Raw genomic sequence first — 17,155 nt, 5'->3', positions numbered from 1 at the left:
AAAGACATCTCAGGCCATCTCAGACAGAATGGTGGAGTCTGTGCCACATGGAGGCACACACAAAGCACTGACACGCTGCTACTCTCCAGGAGTTTCAATATTTCAAGACATGTGCTATGTCATATTCAAGAACGCACTAAAGGAGCAAATCCAGTCCTCTGGCAAAAAACCCACACGGTGCCTCCCATATACACCATGGCCCTATGCAGGTGCAAGGCCAAACAGCCTGCTGACTGCAGAAATGTTTTAGTGCAGTGCTGGTCAGAGGAGTGTTCTATGCAAAGGACATCTCCTTGCTCCTTGGCCCCTCCCTGTGGGGTATGACTGCCAGAGTGATAGGAGATGCTTGCATCACTTGGAACCCCTGCTTCAGCTCAGATGAACACAGCAGGGGTGTTGAATGCTAGCACAAGAGCTTGAAGTCAGTTCAGAAATAAGGCAAAGCCCAAGTGAATGGCACATTGGAATGTGCTTCATGGGCCAGCTTATCAAAGGCCTAGGCACCAATTAAACTAGCTTGGACTACAATCAGGCAAGGGAGTATCCATGGGGACAGCCCAGCACTGCACTGGCTGGGGGAGTATGAGCAAGGGGGCCAGGTGTAGCCACACATACGTAGAGTGGGACTCGCCTCCCCATCTGTGCACAGCTGCACCATGTTAGCAGGCAGGCACACTGCCTGCCCTACTCTGGGCCATCCATCTTAGTTGCTGTCGGCCTCCCAATCTGTACAGAGGGGGTGGCTCTCCATCAGAGGTGCTGGAACAGGGGTAAGCCAGGGGACCATGGCCCCATCACTTTTAAAAGTGGGAGGTTGAGTGACAAGGGGAGGGGGCGTAGAGGAGCGAGCAGGCAGAGAGGAGCGAGAAGAGGGCATGGTCTTGGGGGGGAAGAGTTGGTGCAGGAACGGAGCCTTGCAGAAGGAGGTGGCGTGAGGGCAAGGGCTCAGGAAGAAGGGGTGGCGTGAGAGCAGGGCTTTGGAGGGAAAGGGCAGCACAGGGAGCAGGGCCACAGTTTGGGCACCAGTGGCCCCCCCACACACACACTTTTAGGGAGCTTCCACCACTCCTGCTCTCCATCCTCCAGGTACTGCTGCATCCCAGCCAACCAGCCAGTGGAGGGGGAGGGTGCCCAGACACCAGTAAGTCACCTTCTCTAGGGAGCCCACCAGGACATGCCATCAGAAAGCAACAGTGCTGTGACTCTCGCCTCTGAGCCTATACATCATCTAAAGGATGTAGCTCTTCATGCATGGTTCCCCACCCTGGGCTGTCTGGATTTGTTCTCTCCAGAGACCCCTTGTGCCTGCTCCCTCATACCCTGTCTGCCTCACCAGGTGCTGGAAATGGTATAGACCAAAATACTTCTCCAGCAAAGGGAGGGGTGTGGGATGGAAAGACACACACACACACACTACTCCCACTAGCCATGCTTCAATGCCTTTGTGATGCTAGCAGACCAAGTGTCAGCTCATGCCAAGGACCCTAGGTCTCATTGTACATTGAGAGATGCATAGCTGGAAACCATTTTGGCTCACCTGTGGGTTAACATTGTTAAAACAGGTATTAGATTTATAAGAATGTCTTTAGTCTTAATTAAATGCTTGTAGGATGCTGCATGTATTAATCTTTCTTATAATGTCTGTGCTCCATGTTATAAGGTAATATTTGTTCTGTAACTATAAAAACTGTTTCTCTGAAACTGTAAACCCCCACAGTCAGGAGAGACGCATTACCAAGTGTGAAATACTAGTTTACTACAAAAGGTGTCATCTCCTCTCCAACAAAAGAAGGCCCATAGGTGCCAGACAAGCCATTGTAGAACATCAGGGACAAAAGACTTTGTTGATTGCTTTCTCCCCCTCCCCCTCCTCCCTGCCCCTGAAGATGAGACCTGCACAAACACTCATCCCATCAGTTTCAGCTCTGGGGGATGGGAATAAAAATCCCTGTCAAGAAGAAATTGTTATCCCTATGCTGCTTGGATTTCAGGGAGAGGGCAAGACTTCTAAGCATAAGCAAGGGATCCCCAGCTGTTTAGCCTGGGTTAGCCCTAAAGGACATAGAAAGCTTGCACATTAGCAGCTTCCATTACTTTTTGGAAGCTAAGATGGTAACTCATTGGTGTGTGTATGTTTACCTGCTTTAACCTTGTAAATAACGATCATTTATTTTTCTTAGATCTTTAGCTAGTTTATTATAGGATTGGCTACAAGCATTGTCTTAGGTGCTGAGGTACAATTGACCTGGGGTAAGTGATTGGTGCTTTGGGACTGGGAGTAAGCTGAATATTCTGGTGATTTTGGGGGTAAGGGGCCATCTATCACAAAGACAAGTATGCGTGGGTGGCCAGATAGACCAGAGTACCCAATGTGACTATCTGTGACTCTATTGTTAAAGCTGTTATAGTGCTTGAGGAGTTCACACTTGATACTTAATTGGTGAAATCTAAGTATAGCACTCACAACTAGTTTGGGGTTTGTGCCCTGTAGCAGTCTGCCCTGAGATTGGCACTCAAGTTCATGAGCCACTCCAGACAGCCTTTAGAGTAGCAGCCGTGTTAGTCTGTATCCGCAAAAAGAAAAGGAGGACTTGTGGCACCTTAGAGACTAACAAATTTATTTGAACATAAGCTTTCGTGAGCTACAGCATCTGATGCAGTGAGCTGTAGCTCATGAAAGCTTATGCTCAAATAAATTTGTTAGTCTTTAAGGTGCCACAAGTCCTCCTTTTCTTTCTCCAGACAGCCTGACAGCCTTCACTCACGAAGGACCCACAAGAATCCCCTCAAATAAACTAACTGGCCTGCTGGGCATTCTCCTTTCCCAGCCCAGGATCATCAGCCCAAATCTTCAAAAATCAAGAGTTAGACCCCAGAAATCATGAGACTAGCACAAAAACCCATGAGACTGAATATCACCCAATTGCCTTGCTTGTCGCCTGTCTACTGACTTATTTTTTTTACCATGTGGGGGAAGTCGCTTGCCCTCAATTTGTGTGCCCTCATCTCAGGGTTAAAATCCAACTGTAACTACTTACATACATACATACACCTGCTTTCCCCTGCACTCCCATCTGCCTCCTGACCCCACCTTTCCCTGCCCCCCCCGCCCAAACTGCCTCCTGGCCTCATCACTCCCTGCACCCCCCATCTGTCTCCTGTCCCCCGTGCCTTTCCCTGCAGTTCCCCAATCTACTGCCTGCACCCCACCTTCCTCTGACTCCTTGTACTTTCCTATCCCATACCCTAATACAGTCCCCATCCCCTGGAATTCCTCAGTCCCAAATCATGTGCCTTCACATGGTGATAAAGGACACACGTCTACACTGCAAAAAAATCCTCGCAGCAGCGTCTTAGAACCTGGGTCAACTGACTGAGGTTTGCATAATGGGCTAAAAATAGCAGTGTAGGCATTCAGGCTTAGGCTGGAGGTCAGGCTCTGAGAACTCCCCCCTTGCCAGGTTTTAGAGCCTGGGCTCCATGTTTATGCTGCAATTTTTAGCCCCATAACACAAGCCTGCAAAGGGCAACTAGGCTGATAGAAGCCAGGGTGAGACCTTGTGCTTGTGGGCTGGGGCTACTGGTTCAGGGCTCTGAATCAAAGCTACACAGCACAAAGGCATCCTTCATTACTGGACAGAACCCGTTACTGGTCTGGGGATCCCCAAACATCACACCTCCGTTCCCAGGAGTCCTTGCTGAGAGGCCTACAGTTCCCATAGTCCCTTTGGACTACAAATCCCAGCCTTGGTCCTGGGCAGCACCAGAAACAGGCGGACGCTGGGCCTGAATCCTGCCTTAAAGCCAGAGCTCCCTATCACACACTTGTGAACTGAGTGAGTTCAATGGATAAGCCAACAAACATGAAATCCCATCATTCCATATGCAGACTATAGCCACACTCACAACAGAGCCAGTGACACGGAACCTTCTGGGTAGGGTTATCAACAGGCCATTATAAGGGACATTCCTTAGTTTAAAAAGAAATTACTCTCCCATACTATATCAGTACAGAATGCCTTTTATCCTGAACTTCAACCATGTGGTTGTAAGTTGCAACCCCATGGTTCAAAATGTGCAATGCCACTCAAATTTGCCAGACGGGCAGCTAGGCCAAATTTCTTCAGAGGGGTAGCCAGGCCAAATTTGAGTGGCATTGCAACCCCATGTGTTAGGTTACATCACCACTCAAGTTTGCACTCCCTGCCCATCTATAGAAATCTGAGTGAGACCAGCAGCTCTTCCTCCGTGATGGTAGGTATCAGGATGTGGGGGAGGGGTGGGGGGTATGTGGGGAAATGGGGGCCTCTCTGCAGGGGCTGGGAGTCTGTGTTCTGTTTGGCTGGGTTGGGGGCTGTTCTGATGAACGCTGGACCAGGTCCTGTGTGATGCCTCAATGGTTGCCTGGCTTAGGCCTGGTCTACACTGTGGGGGGGATTGATCTAAATCATGCAACTTCAGCTACGTGAATAACGTAGCTGGAAGTTGATGTACTTAGATCTACTCACCACGGTGTCTTCACCACGGTGAGTCGACTGCAGATGCTCCACCATCAACTCCGCCTGCGCCTCTCGCTCCGGTGGAGTACTGGAGTCGATGGGAGAGCACTCGGCGGTCGATTTATCGCGTCTAGTCTAGACGCGATAAATCAACCCCCACTTGATCAATCACTGCCAACCAATCTGGCAGGCAGTATAGACAAGCCCTGAGGCTGCAGGTTCCATTGGGAGTGGCTCAGCACTGGGTTCAGGTTGCAGTGCTTGAGACTCTGAGCCAAAAGTGTCGCTCTTAGAGATGCGTGAGGGGCCAGACCAGGCCGAGGGGTCTGCTGGAGGGCATGCAGGGTCAGACATCCATGGGAAGCGGGATTCCCCTGAGTACTGAGGCCCTGCCCTCACGCCACCCCTCTTCCCTGAGCCCCCACCCTCACTCCGCTCTTCCCCCAAGACCCCACTTCTGCGCTGCCTCTTTCCCCCGAAGTCCATAGCCTCTGCTCGCTCCTCTCTGTCTGCTCTTGCCTCTCTGCAGACAGTATTGCAGTCCTGGTGAACACAGGAAAGGCTAAAGTGGCAGAGTCATTTTAAAATGGGGTGAGAAAACCTGCTCCTCACAGTAAACTTCTTGTTCTCCAACCCTTGTGAGGCTGGAAGATCCTGCTCCATCCCAAGGAGAAGGCAGCTGGTCCTGAAAGCGAATGACCCGTGACTCTCCTCCTGCTGCTCACCTCCAGGGGAGCCTGGCTGCTTCCTGAGGAGGGCAAAAGGGGCCAGGGACTGAACCTATGAGTAGGAGATGTACAGAAGCCCGTTGCCAACTGTGTCCACATATCTATTCAGGGGACACCATCATAGGGTCTAATCACATCAGCCACACTATCAGAGGCTCGTTCACCTGCACATCTACCAATGTGATATATGCCATCATGTGCCAGCAATGCCCCTCTGCCATGTACATTGGCCAAACTGGACAGTCTCTACGTAAAAGAATAAATGGACACAAATCAGACGTCAAGGATTATAACATTCAAAAACCAGTCGGAGAACACTGCAATCTCTTTGGCCACTCGATTACAGACCTAAAAGTGGCAATTCTTCAACAAAAAAACTTCAAAAACAGACTCCAACAAGAAACTGCTGAATAGGAATTAATTTGCAAACTGGATACAATTAACTTAGGCTTGAATAGAGACTGGGAGTGGATGGGTCATTATACAAAGTAAAACTATTTCCCCATGTTTAATCCTCCCCACCCCCCACTGTTCCTCAGACGTTCTTGTCAACTGCTGGAAATGGCCCACCTTGATTATCACTACAAAAGGTTTTTCCCACCCCAACCCCACCCTGCTCTCCTGCTGGTAATAGCTCACCTTACCTGATCACTCTTGTTACAGTGTGTATGGTAAAACCCATTGTTTCATGTTCTCTGTGTATATAAATCTCCGCACTGTATTTTCCACTGCATGCCTCCGATGAAGTGAGCTGTAGCTCACGAAAGCTTATGCTCAAATATATTTGTTAGTCTCTAGGGTGCCACAAGTACTCCTTTCCCTCACTACAGCGAAATACAGCACCCAGGCACACTGTGGGTGGCTCTCACACATGCCCAGTGCAGTCCCTTCCATGACTGACCAGGCCAGGGAGCCCCAGTGCAGTGACACGGCTGGGAGCTAGAGAGCCAGATGGAACCACAGGCTCTGTCTGTGTCCAGCAGCCCCAATACAGAATCCTCTTTATATTCACTACAGACGAGCCCTGCTTCTTCACCACGCACATCAGTGTCTCTGCCCATCCTTTTCCTTTCCTAAATACCACTTATGCCCAGTGCCTCCTATTCTATAGGAGGCCAAGCTTCCTTCCAAACTCCAGCCTGATTTCTGCATCCCTCACTCAGCCAAAACTCTCATTGGCCACAGTGGGGCTTGTCCCAGGAAGTACTTTGCTTGCCTCCAAAATGCAGCCAACTCTGTGGGACATAACAGTTGTTCAGCAGCAATGCCACACAACTTAGGACAGGATGTGAACAGGAATATTGTTGTCCAATAGGAACTGCAGGGAGGGAGGTGGATTGAGGGGGGACCAAATGTAATTCTATACATTGGAATTTCACCAGGAGAGTGGGTGAATACCCCAACTCATCTCCAAGCTCAGTTTCTGCAACTCTGTATCTCAGGATGGAGCCACCCGCCTGGAGAAAGCTCCATTGGGTCCAGATGCAGCAGCCTGTCTGCCTAGTTATACACAGTGGGAACTTGAGACGGTCTGGACCTAAACAGAAAAAAATGAAAAGACTATAGATACAAATGTCAATGGGAAGAAATATACAACTGGGTAAAACCTGTCAACGGTGATTCTGGTAAAGTCTTTTGTACTTTGTGCCAGCATGGATTCACTGTTGGTCATGATGGCACAACTGACATTAGACAGCATGCAGCAATCAACTGGATATAAGAAAAGCATACAGGCCAAGAGTGGGACAAATATCAGCAAATTCTTTGTCTCTTCAAACTCCATGACTGCCAAGGGGGTGGCTACAGAACTTATGAACATCTTCGCCCGAGTCGGGGTGCCGCGGGAAATCTTGACAGATCAAGAGACAAACTTTATGTCCTAGACGATCAAGCAGCTCTGCCAGTTATTCAAAATCAAGACCTTAAGAACATCTGTATACTAAACCCAAACGGACGGTCTGGTAGAGCGCTTTAACTAAACCCTGAAAACAATGCTCCAAAGGTTCGTCCTGATGGATGTCTGGCATTGGGACCAGCTGCTCCTGCCTCTCTTGTTCGCAGTCTGGGAAGTACCCCAGTCTTCCACTGGCTTCTCACCATTTGAACTTTTATATGTGAGGGAAACCCGGGGGATTTTAGACCTTGTGCGAGAAATGTGGGAAGAGCAACCGTCCCGAGCTAACAACATGGTACAGTATGTTTTATACCTGAGGGAGAGGCTTGAGGCCCTGGGCTCGTTTGCCAGGGAGAACCTCCTACATACCCAGGATACCCAAGAAGTAAAGCTCCTGGCCCGCAAGGACTGTCTGAGGTGATCCGATGTGTAGGGCAGGTGAACTATGAAATCAAGCAACCAGATAAATGTAAGGTACAACAAATCTACCACGTGAACCTGTTAAAACTGTGGAAAGCCCAGGAAGGCTTACTAATAGTGCCTTACTTACCAGAGCCTGAACTGGGCCCACAGGCCATGAAGGCCTCAACTTCCGGGGTGGTCAAGATTGAGGACAATCTTACCCCAGAGCAGAGAGGTCAGGTGCAAAAACTGATCACCACCTTCTCTTCCGTTTTCTCAACCTGACCAGGGCAGACTCACCTGATAACTCATCATATTCAGACGGACCCAGGCATTAAAGTCAGAGAAAACCCCTGGCACCTCCCCCAGAAACTTAGAGACACCATGAAAGAAGAACTCCGCTCCATGTTAGCATTGGGGGGTGACCGAGGAGTCGTCTAGTGACTGGAAGAATCCTGTGGTACTGGTCCCTAAGCCTGAAGGAAGCCCCCGCTTTTGCATCGACTTCCGTAAGCTCAATGCAGTATCCAAGTTCGATGCCACGGGTTGATGAACTGCTTGACTGGCTGGGAAAGGCAGAATACAACACCACTTTAGACTTAACGAAGGGCTATTGGCAGATCCCTCTCACACCCGACTCCAGGGGAAAAAAAGCTTTCTCCACCCCTTGTGGGCTTTTTCAGTTCCAGACCATGCCCTTCGGTTTGCGTGGGGCTCCGGCCACATTTCAGCAGCTAATGGACCGAATTCTCGGCCCCCATAGCAGGTATGCAGCTGCATACCTCAACAACATGGTAATTTATAGTTGCGACTGGCAACACCATTTGAAACATGACTTCGGTCCTGCAGTCCCTCCAGGAGGCCGGCCTGGCAGCAAACCCCGTCAAATGTCACTTTGGGAAGAATGAGACCACCTACCCCGGGTACACATTGGAAAAGGGCTTGATCTGACTCTTGGTTAGCAAAATTCAGGCCCTCCAGCTGTGCCCCACGCTGTCCTCAGAGAAGTATGTATGTCGAGTCCTGGGACTAGCCGGGTATTACCACCACTTTATCCCAGGGTTCTCCTCCATTGTGGCCCCCCTGTCCAATCTCCTCAAAAAAGAGAGTCTTAAAAGGACCAAAGCCTGTGAGGAGATGTTTCAAACTCTGAAGGACCGGCTCTCTCAGGAACCCATCTTGTACAGCCCTGACTTCGCCAAGGAGTTTTTGTTACAAACAGACACCTCAGACATGGGCCTAGGAGCTGTTTTATCGCAGGTAGTTGGGGGTGATGAACACCCCATCTTATGTATTAACTGGAAGCTATTCCCGTGAGAGAAGACTTATTCTGTAAATGAGAAAGAAGCCCTGGTGGTAAACTGGGCCATGGATTCACTCTGTTATTATCTTCTGGACACGCACTTCACCCTCATTACTGACCATGCCCCCCCTTCGCTGGCTCCATGCCATGAAGGACACAAATCCTCGAGTCATGAGGTGGTACCTTTCCCACCAGCTCTTCTCCTTCTGCATCCAGCACCAGGCCGGGAAAGCCCATCTGAATGCAAACTTCTTTTCGCGGGATGGTGGAGAGCAGTTGGAGGGGGGGAAGAACCCAAAGGGGGTCATGAGGTGGGGGATGCGTGAAGGAGCAGAGATACTGCAGCCAGGCACAGCAGGGGTTAAGGAACACCTGTGGGTTCAGGTAGCCCGGCCCCGTTATACCTGCAGCCAATGCCAGGCCTGGAGGGGGGAGAAAAGAAGGGAGCCTGGCTCAGCCAGGGGCTGACTGGTGAAGAGGCAGGAGCTCTCTGTATGCCTGCCTGAAGGCACAGACCAGCAACCTGCCTACCAAGGCAGCCACTAGAGGCAAGTAAATCGCCCCCTGCCAAGGGGAACCTACAGATAAGCCCCAACTGTGGGGCAATTGGAGTAGCAGGGCCACACCCCGAACTAAAAGGACTTGCATAAGGAGCAAGTAAGACCAGGAAAACAAGCCCTGCACACCCCCTCACGGCTGGGAGAAAGATCCATCTCCCCTGTTTAGGGGTTGAGCGACACAGGACGCTGGGCCAAGACCTGAGGGAGAAGGAGCGGGTCAAGTCCCCTTACAGCCCCCCTAACCAAAGATCTAGCTACTAGGCTCCCTGGCTACTGAGAGCCCTATCATAGACAGTAATATAATTAATGCAAATCAACATGAGTTTATAGAAAATAGATCCTGTCAAACTAACTAGCTATCTTTTTTTTTATGAGATTACAAGTCTGGTTGATAAAAATAATAGTGTTGATGTAATATACTTAGATATCTGTAAGGTGTTTGACTGGATACTTCACGACATTTTGATTAAAAATCTAGAACTATATAAAATTAACATGACCTATTAAATACATTAAAAACTGACTAACTAATAGTTCTCAAAATGTAATTGTAAAGGGATAATCAGCATCAAATGGGAATGTTTCTAGTGGAGTTCCACAGACCAGTTCTTGGCCCTATGGTATTTAATATTTTCATCAACGACTTGAAAGAAAACAAAGTCATCACTGATAAAGTTTGCAGATGATACAAACACTGGGGAAGTGGTAAATTACAAAGAGGACAGGTCACTGACACAGAATGATTTGGATCACTTGGTAAAGGCATACATTTTAATATAGCTAAATGTAAATGCAAATGTGTACATCGAGGAACAAAGAATGCAGGCCATACTTACAGGATGGGGGATTCTATCCTGGGAAGCTGTGACTCTGGAAAAGATTTGAGGGTCATAGAGGATAATCAGCTGAACATGAGCTTCCAGTACAACACTAAGGCCCAAAAGGCTAATGAAATTCTGGGATACATAAACAGGGGACTCTGGAGTAGGAGTAGGAGTAGGGAAGTTACTTTACCTTTATATTTGGCACTTGTGTGACCACTTCTGGAATACTGTGTCCAATTCTAGTGCCCATAATTCATGGAAGATGTTGATAAATTGAAGAGGGTTCAGAGAATGATTAAAGGATTAGAAAACATCCTTAGAGCACTGCAGCAAGGCAGCTATACCAGTGCAGATGTGCCGTTGAAGCACTTCATGAAGATACTACCTATGTCGATGGGAGTCCTCCCATTGATATAGCATTGTCTACACTGGGGGTTAGGTTGGTATAGCTACGTTGCTCAGGAATGTGGATTTTCCACACCCCTGAGCAATGCAGTTATACCAACATAAATTGTAGGGTAGAACAAGCCTGACAGACTAAGGAAGCTCAGTTTATTTAGCTTAACAAAGAGATGGTTAATGGATGACTTGATCACAGTTTATAAGTATCTACATCAGAACAAATATTTGATAATGGGCTCTTCAGTCTAGCAGAGAGACTGAAAATAGGTGTAAATTTTTAAGAATGGGAGCAATTAACCATTGGAACAACTTACCAAGGATGGTGGATTCTCCATCACTGGCAATGTTTAAATCAAGATTGGGTGTTTTTCTAAAAGATCTGCTCTAGGAATTAGTGTAGGAAAGCTCTTTGGTCTGTGCTGTACTTGAGGTCAATCTAGATGATCACAATGGTCCCTTCTGACCTTAGGCCATGTCTACACTAGCACTTACGTCTGCAAAACTTTTGTTGCTCAGGTGTGTGAAAAAACACCCCCTTGGTGACATAAATTTTGCTGGCATAAGCACTTGCCTACACAGCACTATGTTGGCAAGAGACGCTCTCCCAGTGACACAGCTACTACCGTTCGTTGAGCTGGTTTTATTATGTCAACGGGAGAGCTCTTTCCCATCGGCTTAACGCAGCTACCTGAGCGATCTTACAGCAGCCCAGCCGTATTGGTACAGCTGGGCTGCTGTAAGCTTGTAAGTGTAGACATGGCTTTAGAATGAATGAATCTCTGGTGAGCAGCACTACCACAGTATGACCAGCTGAGATACGTGCACAGCTGTGGGAAATGAGGGGCCTTGTGCACACTATGTGCTTGGCAATAAGGCTGTGTGTCAGAAGGAGAGTTTGAGAAACTGGGTGTGTTTGTACCTAGTAGCCATAACATAATCTGTGAAAGTCAAATTGTTTTCCTCCCTGAGAAATGAACTGCCAACCACATCTTTACCAAACAGGTTCTCATTTACAAATATGTGAACAACAAAAAGCAGAGCAATATTTGCCTGATTCATAGATTTCACAACAGTGTGACAATCTGGCACCCAGGACTGAAATTTAAATTGCTGCAACATGAAATTGGAGGGAAAACATTTGGCCTCATTACCAATCCATCAAATACAGAATAAAAATAAACAGGAAAAGAGACCTTTAAGCAAGAATGGGGAATAAGACAGGAATGTAACAGCATGGCCTTCTTCAATCTGGCTCACCAGCCCCACTGGAACCGTCCCCAGAATCTGAGTCTCCTACAAAATAACTCAGAGATAAAGTGCCTCTGTGTGCTGATGACTGACCATGCTGTCACCTACGCTGGTCTGTGGAGAAACTGACACTTTCTAGAAACCTGCTGCTTAATGTGGACCTGCAGCGCAGCTTGGTACAAACATCAGGACATTTCAGGAAAAGCCCAGAAGCAAACAGAACAGAGTAAAATTTTATTACATATCTGGCATCAGAATCCAACCCATTCTACTACACAGGAGTGAAATCTAGGGCCTGACTTCAACAACACCCTATGGCAGCGGTTCTCAAACTGTGGGTCCTGACCCCTTTGAATGGGGTCACCAGGGCTGGCTTAGACTTGCTGGGGCCCAGGGCTGAAGCCCAAGCCCCACCATCCTACCCAGGGCCAAAGCCAAACCCCGAGGGCTTCAGCCATGGGTGGCAGGACTCAAGTTTCAGGCCCCCTGCCTAGGGCTGAAGCCCTTGAGTTTCAGGTTTGGCCCTCCTGCCCGGAGTGGTGGGACTCGGACTTTGGCCCCCTACCCAGGGAAGTGGGGCTTGGGCAGGCTCAGACTTTGGTCCCCTCTCTTGGGGTTGTGAAGTAATTTTTGTTGTCAGAAGGGAGTCACAGTACAATGAAGTTTGAGGACCCCTGCCCTATGGTTACTGGAATAAAACCCCAGCTCTGCAAGTCCTCTGTGGCTACTGAGCACCACTGGGCTGGTTCCCCCTGCTCATCAACATAAAGACTAAGCACATTCAACTTCTGGTGCCACCTCAGTCAAAGTAGCAAATGCTCCATTCTGCACAAAGTAAAAGAGAGTCAAAAACTAAATCCAAATGAAAATATCCATCCCTACACATCATTGCTCCCTGTTCAACAGTTCCCCGCCTCCAACCAGCAGAGGAGCTCAAGATGTCAGCCCAGCCCCTGCAGCACCAATCCATGAGGCACTGGAAAGAACAGATAAATCAGCAACAAAGACGACTGGGACAGCTCCCTGTACAGAACTCTCACCAGCAGAGACCTCGCCGGAGTGACCTTGTGCAAAATGACAGCCAACTCTCGCACTTAGGTACAGAATCAGTGACCACATGCTGGAGGTGAGCCTGGGAAGTCCAAAGCAGAGACCAGCAACTTTGCAGCCAAGGGGACAGAGCAGAGATTGAGACAGAGAAACATGTTCTACTCCAATGTCCCAAACACCACCAAGTGCATGCAAAATATTTCCTCAAACCATCAGGAATCACCTAGGCTGCCTCATCAGCGAGTGAAGAGGAAAATCTGTGCCTGGCCCTGGGAGAAAGGAGAGAGATGGCACCAAGTGGTGGAGCACCCTGCTCCCAGATCAAGACCGGATAGCACTGACAAAAGGACGCAGCTCAGACCCCACAGGCAGTGTGTGACCTCATCCCGAGGGATTGCCCTACCTGTGATGGAGCCCCGAATGACTTTTTTTACATTGGGGCAGCACTTGTCCCGCTCACCCAGCCCCTAAGGTCTCATTGAACTGACTTGAGCTGGTGTTGGCTCAGAATGCAATCAGCAGGGGTGTGCAGTGGCCGAAGGTGTGACTGTGTCTGGGTGGGAGAGAAGGAAAGGCCCCTCGCTTCTCACTTTCTTGCTCCCAAGTTTTGCTACTCAACAAATCAGTTAGTTCTTAACAAAGTGAGGCAGGGGTTGGCAAGAGCACAGGGCCCCACATCCTAATGCGGGACGGCGAGGGTACAGGCCTCCGCATCCTATCTAATGCAGTGGCGGGGAGCAAGGGCACAGGGCCTCCCACATCCTAGCTAACACAGCGTGGCCGGGGTGTGTGTGACCATGCCTTGGGGGTGAGGTACCAGGTCTGGGGGGGGCTCTAGGAGGTGGGGGGTAGGCTACTAGAGAGCAGGGGACCTGGGGTGGGGGGCTCTAGAGGGCAGGGGGGGCTAGGTCACTAGGGAGCGAGGGGTCAAGCCAGGAATACTGGGAAGGAGGGCTCTGGGGAGGTGGGAGGGCCAGGTTACCAGGGAGCTCTAGGGGGCAGGGGACCAAGCCGGGGATACCAGAGAGGGAGGCTCTAGGGGTGGGAGGACCAGGTTACCAGAGGGCTCTAGGGAGCGGGGGGCCGGGGGTACCTGGGGTGGGGGGGCTCTAGGGGACGGGGGACTGGGTTACTAGGGGACTGTAGGGGGCAGAGGGAACTAGGTCACTAGGGGACAGGGGGCCGAGCCAGGAATATCGGGGAGGGGGACTTTACGGGGTGGGGGTGGGTTACTAGGGTACCTAGGGTGGTGGTGGGGGCTGTGGGGGGGCAGGGTGACTGGGTTACCAGGGGACTCTAGGGGGCAGGGGGCTGAGCCAGTGATACCGGGGAAGGGGGCCTCTAGGGGACGGAAGGAGGGCTCTAGGGGGTGGGGGGGCAGATGACCAGGGGTTTCTAACTTCTAGGGGGCAAGGGGTACTATACCTAGGGTTGGGAGCTCTAGGGGGCAGGGGGCTGAGCCGGGGATACCGGGGAGGGAGGCTCTACCGGGGGGAGGACCGGGGGTACCTAGGGTGGGGGGGTTCTAGTGGATGGGGGACCGGGTTACCAGGGGACTGTAGGGGGCGGGGGAGCCAAGCCGGGGCTACCGGGGGCTCTAGGTAGAGGGGGCCCGGGGGCCGAGCCGGGATACTCGAGGGCAGCTCTAGGGGCAGCCCTATCCCAGGTCCATGGAGCCGAACAAGGGACCCAGCTCCCGCCCCCTCCCCGCCGGTACCTGCAGCAGCACAAACTCGCGGGGCCTCGGACACCGCGTTTCCCGGCAACGGTCTCCCTGGTGATTGAACCAATGCACGAGTGACTCGGGAGACCCGCCCCTTCCCACAGCCCGTCCCACCCCCACCAACTTCTCCATGGCCCGCACTCCGTGACAGCCCGTACCCACCCCACCCCCAATTTCTCCTACATACACTTATTCGCCCCACACCACATACCCCCACCTTCCCCTACATACTCCCAACCCCACATGCCTCCTGCCCCACACACCCCAATGTCCCATACATGCCCCCCTCTTCAATCTCCCCCCCCATACACCACCGTGTCCAGCTGGGGCCTGCCAGATGTAATCACAGTGGTCCCTTTTGGCTTTGGAATCTAAGTTCTGTTGGGCACTGGGCCTCTACCTTGGTGCGTGGAGGAGTCTTTGGGGCCTAAAAAGGCCAGGAAAATTTCCTGTAATTATATAAGCCAGTCCAAACTGTCTAAAGCAGCCTGGTTTTAATGCTAGTGGGAGGAGTGTGGCCATTTTTAAAAAGGGGGGGGGGGGAGAACAACAAGAAACCCATCTACTCCCAACATCACAAGCAATCTAAATAAGAGAGAGAGAAAGAAAGAGGAAGTGTGTTATAGTCATGTCCTTGGGTTCTATGTTGGCACCAACACCTACAGTGTCAGCAGTCCATGAGACTAGGGTGATGGTGTCACTTGTCCACTGTGATTTGAACTGAGATACCCAAACTCATTTCTAGAGTGAATCAGACACAGAGTTATTTATTCAGTGAAGTCAGCCTGTTTGCAAATTGACCACAGGCAGTTTATGATGGAATGGCAATGGAATTCATTGCCACAAGGTGTCACTGAGACCAAGAGTGTAGTAGGATAAAAAAGGATTTCAAATTTACATGGATGGAGACTATCTAGATTTAGAATTGTAAGCACTGAAAAACAGGTACGAGTTTTGGAAAAGGGCTAAACCACCACCTCCATCTGTAAAGGGATAGGAAGGAACTTCCCCTATGAACAGATTATACATAATTGCCCAGTTCATGATTTCTTGCACTTTCCTCTGAAGGAGTTAGTCCTGCACTGTTAGAAGGGTGCTGGACTACAGAGGTCCCAGGTCTGATGTAGTCTGGCAAGTCATATGTGCCCATGTTTTCTCTGAATTTGTTATTCAAACTGGATATTCTGCAGATTGGTAGTTCAGGAGCAACTCACTGTGATTATTCAGTATTTACAATGTCTTTGCTAGACACTGGATTTATAGCTTATTACAACAATCTGTAACCCCCTAACCCCTGTTTTTATCCTATGACTAGGGGTATTAGTGGGGCACTTAACCTTATATAGCCCCTTAGAATATGTGCTAACTGCTTATGCTAAACTATCTGTTTGATTTTGTATTTAACAGTGACACTCTGAGTACCTTTCACAGACCTGAAGAGCTCTGTGTAGCTTGAAAGCTTATTTAGCTCAGCAACGGAACTTGGTCCAATAAAAGATATTACCTCACCCACAATGTTCCCTCTAATTTTTCCCATTCATGTGCGGAATTAATTTTGTTATGTGCACCAATATGGAGGTGATGTTGGAGGGTGAGGCCAAGAGGTTTGGAATGTGAGATGGGGCTCAGGGCTGGGGCAGAGGTCGGGGTGCGGGGGTGTGTGGGCTTTGGGGTGTGTCTGGGGATGAGGGGTTTGGGGTGTGGGATGGGGCTCAGGGCTAGGGTTGGTGTGCGCTCTGGCTGGGATGCGGGCTCTGGGGTGGGGCTGAGAGGTTTGGGATTCAGGCTGCCCAGGGCTGCGACAGGGAGAGAGGACTCCCCCCAACAGCTCCAGGGCTGGGGAGAGGCGGGCCCTGCGGGTGTGTTTGTGTGTGTGTGGCCCCACTGTGATACAGCCCCAGGGCTGGGAGAGTTGCTGCAGCCCTGCACACCCCAAGCTCCCCCATCAACACCCCTCACCTTACCCCATGCCCCTGAGTGCAGTGTGCACGCCTGTGTGGCCCTTTGTGGCCTTCTGCACAGCCGTGCACCTTAGAGGGAATGTAGCTCACCCACCATGTCTCTCTAATATCATAGGACTGACATGGCTACAACACTGGATACTGTATTTATGATAAAAAGAAAAGGAGTACTTGTGGCACCTTAGAGACTAACGAATTTATTTGAGCATGAGCTTTCGTGAGCTACAGCTCACTTCATCAGATGCATACTGTGGAAACTGCAGCAGACTCTATATATACACAGAGAATATGAAACAATACCTCCTCCCACCCCACTGTCCTGCTGGTAATAGCTTATCTAAAAGCCATTTCCAGCACAAATCCAGGTTTTCTCACCCTCCACCCCCCCACACAAATTCACTCTCCTGCTGGTGATAGCCCATCCAAAGTGACAACTCTTTACACAATGTGCATGATAATGAAGTTAGGCCATTTCCTGCACAAATCCAGGTTCTCTCACTCCCTCACCCCCCTCCAAAAACCCACCCCCATACACACACAAACTCACTCTCCTGCTGGTAA

Source organism: Eretmochelys imbricata, chromosome 9, assembly GCF_965152235.1.
Source record: "Eretmochelys imbricata isolate rEreImb1 chromosome 9, rEreImb1.hap1, whole genome shotgun sequence".
NCBI classification, from domain to species: Eukaryota; Metazoa; Chordata; order Testudines; family Cheloniidae; genus Eretmochelys; species Eretmochelys imbricata.
Note: the sequence above shows the minus strand (reverse complement) of the source record.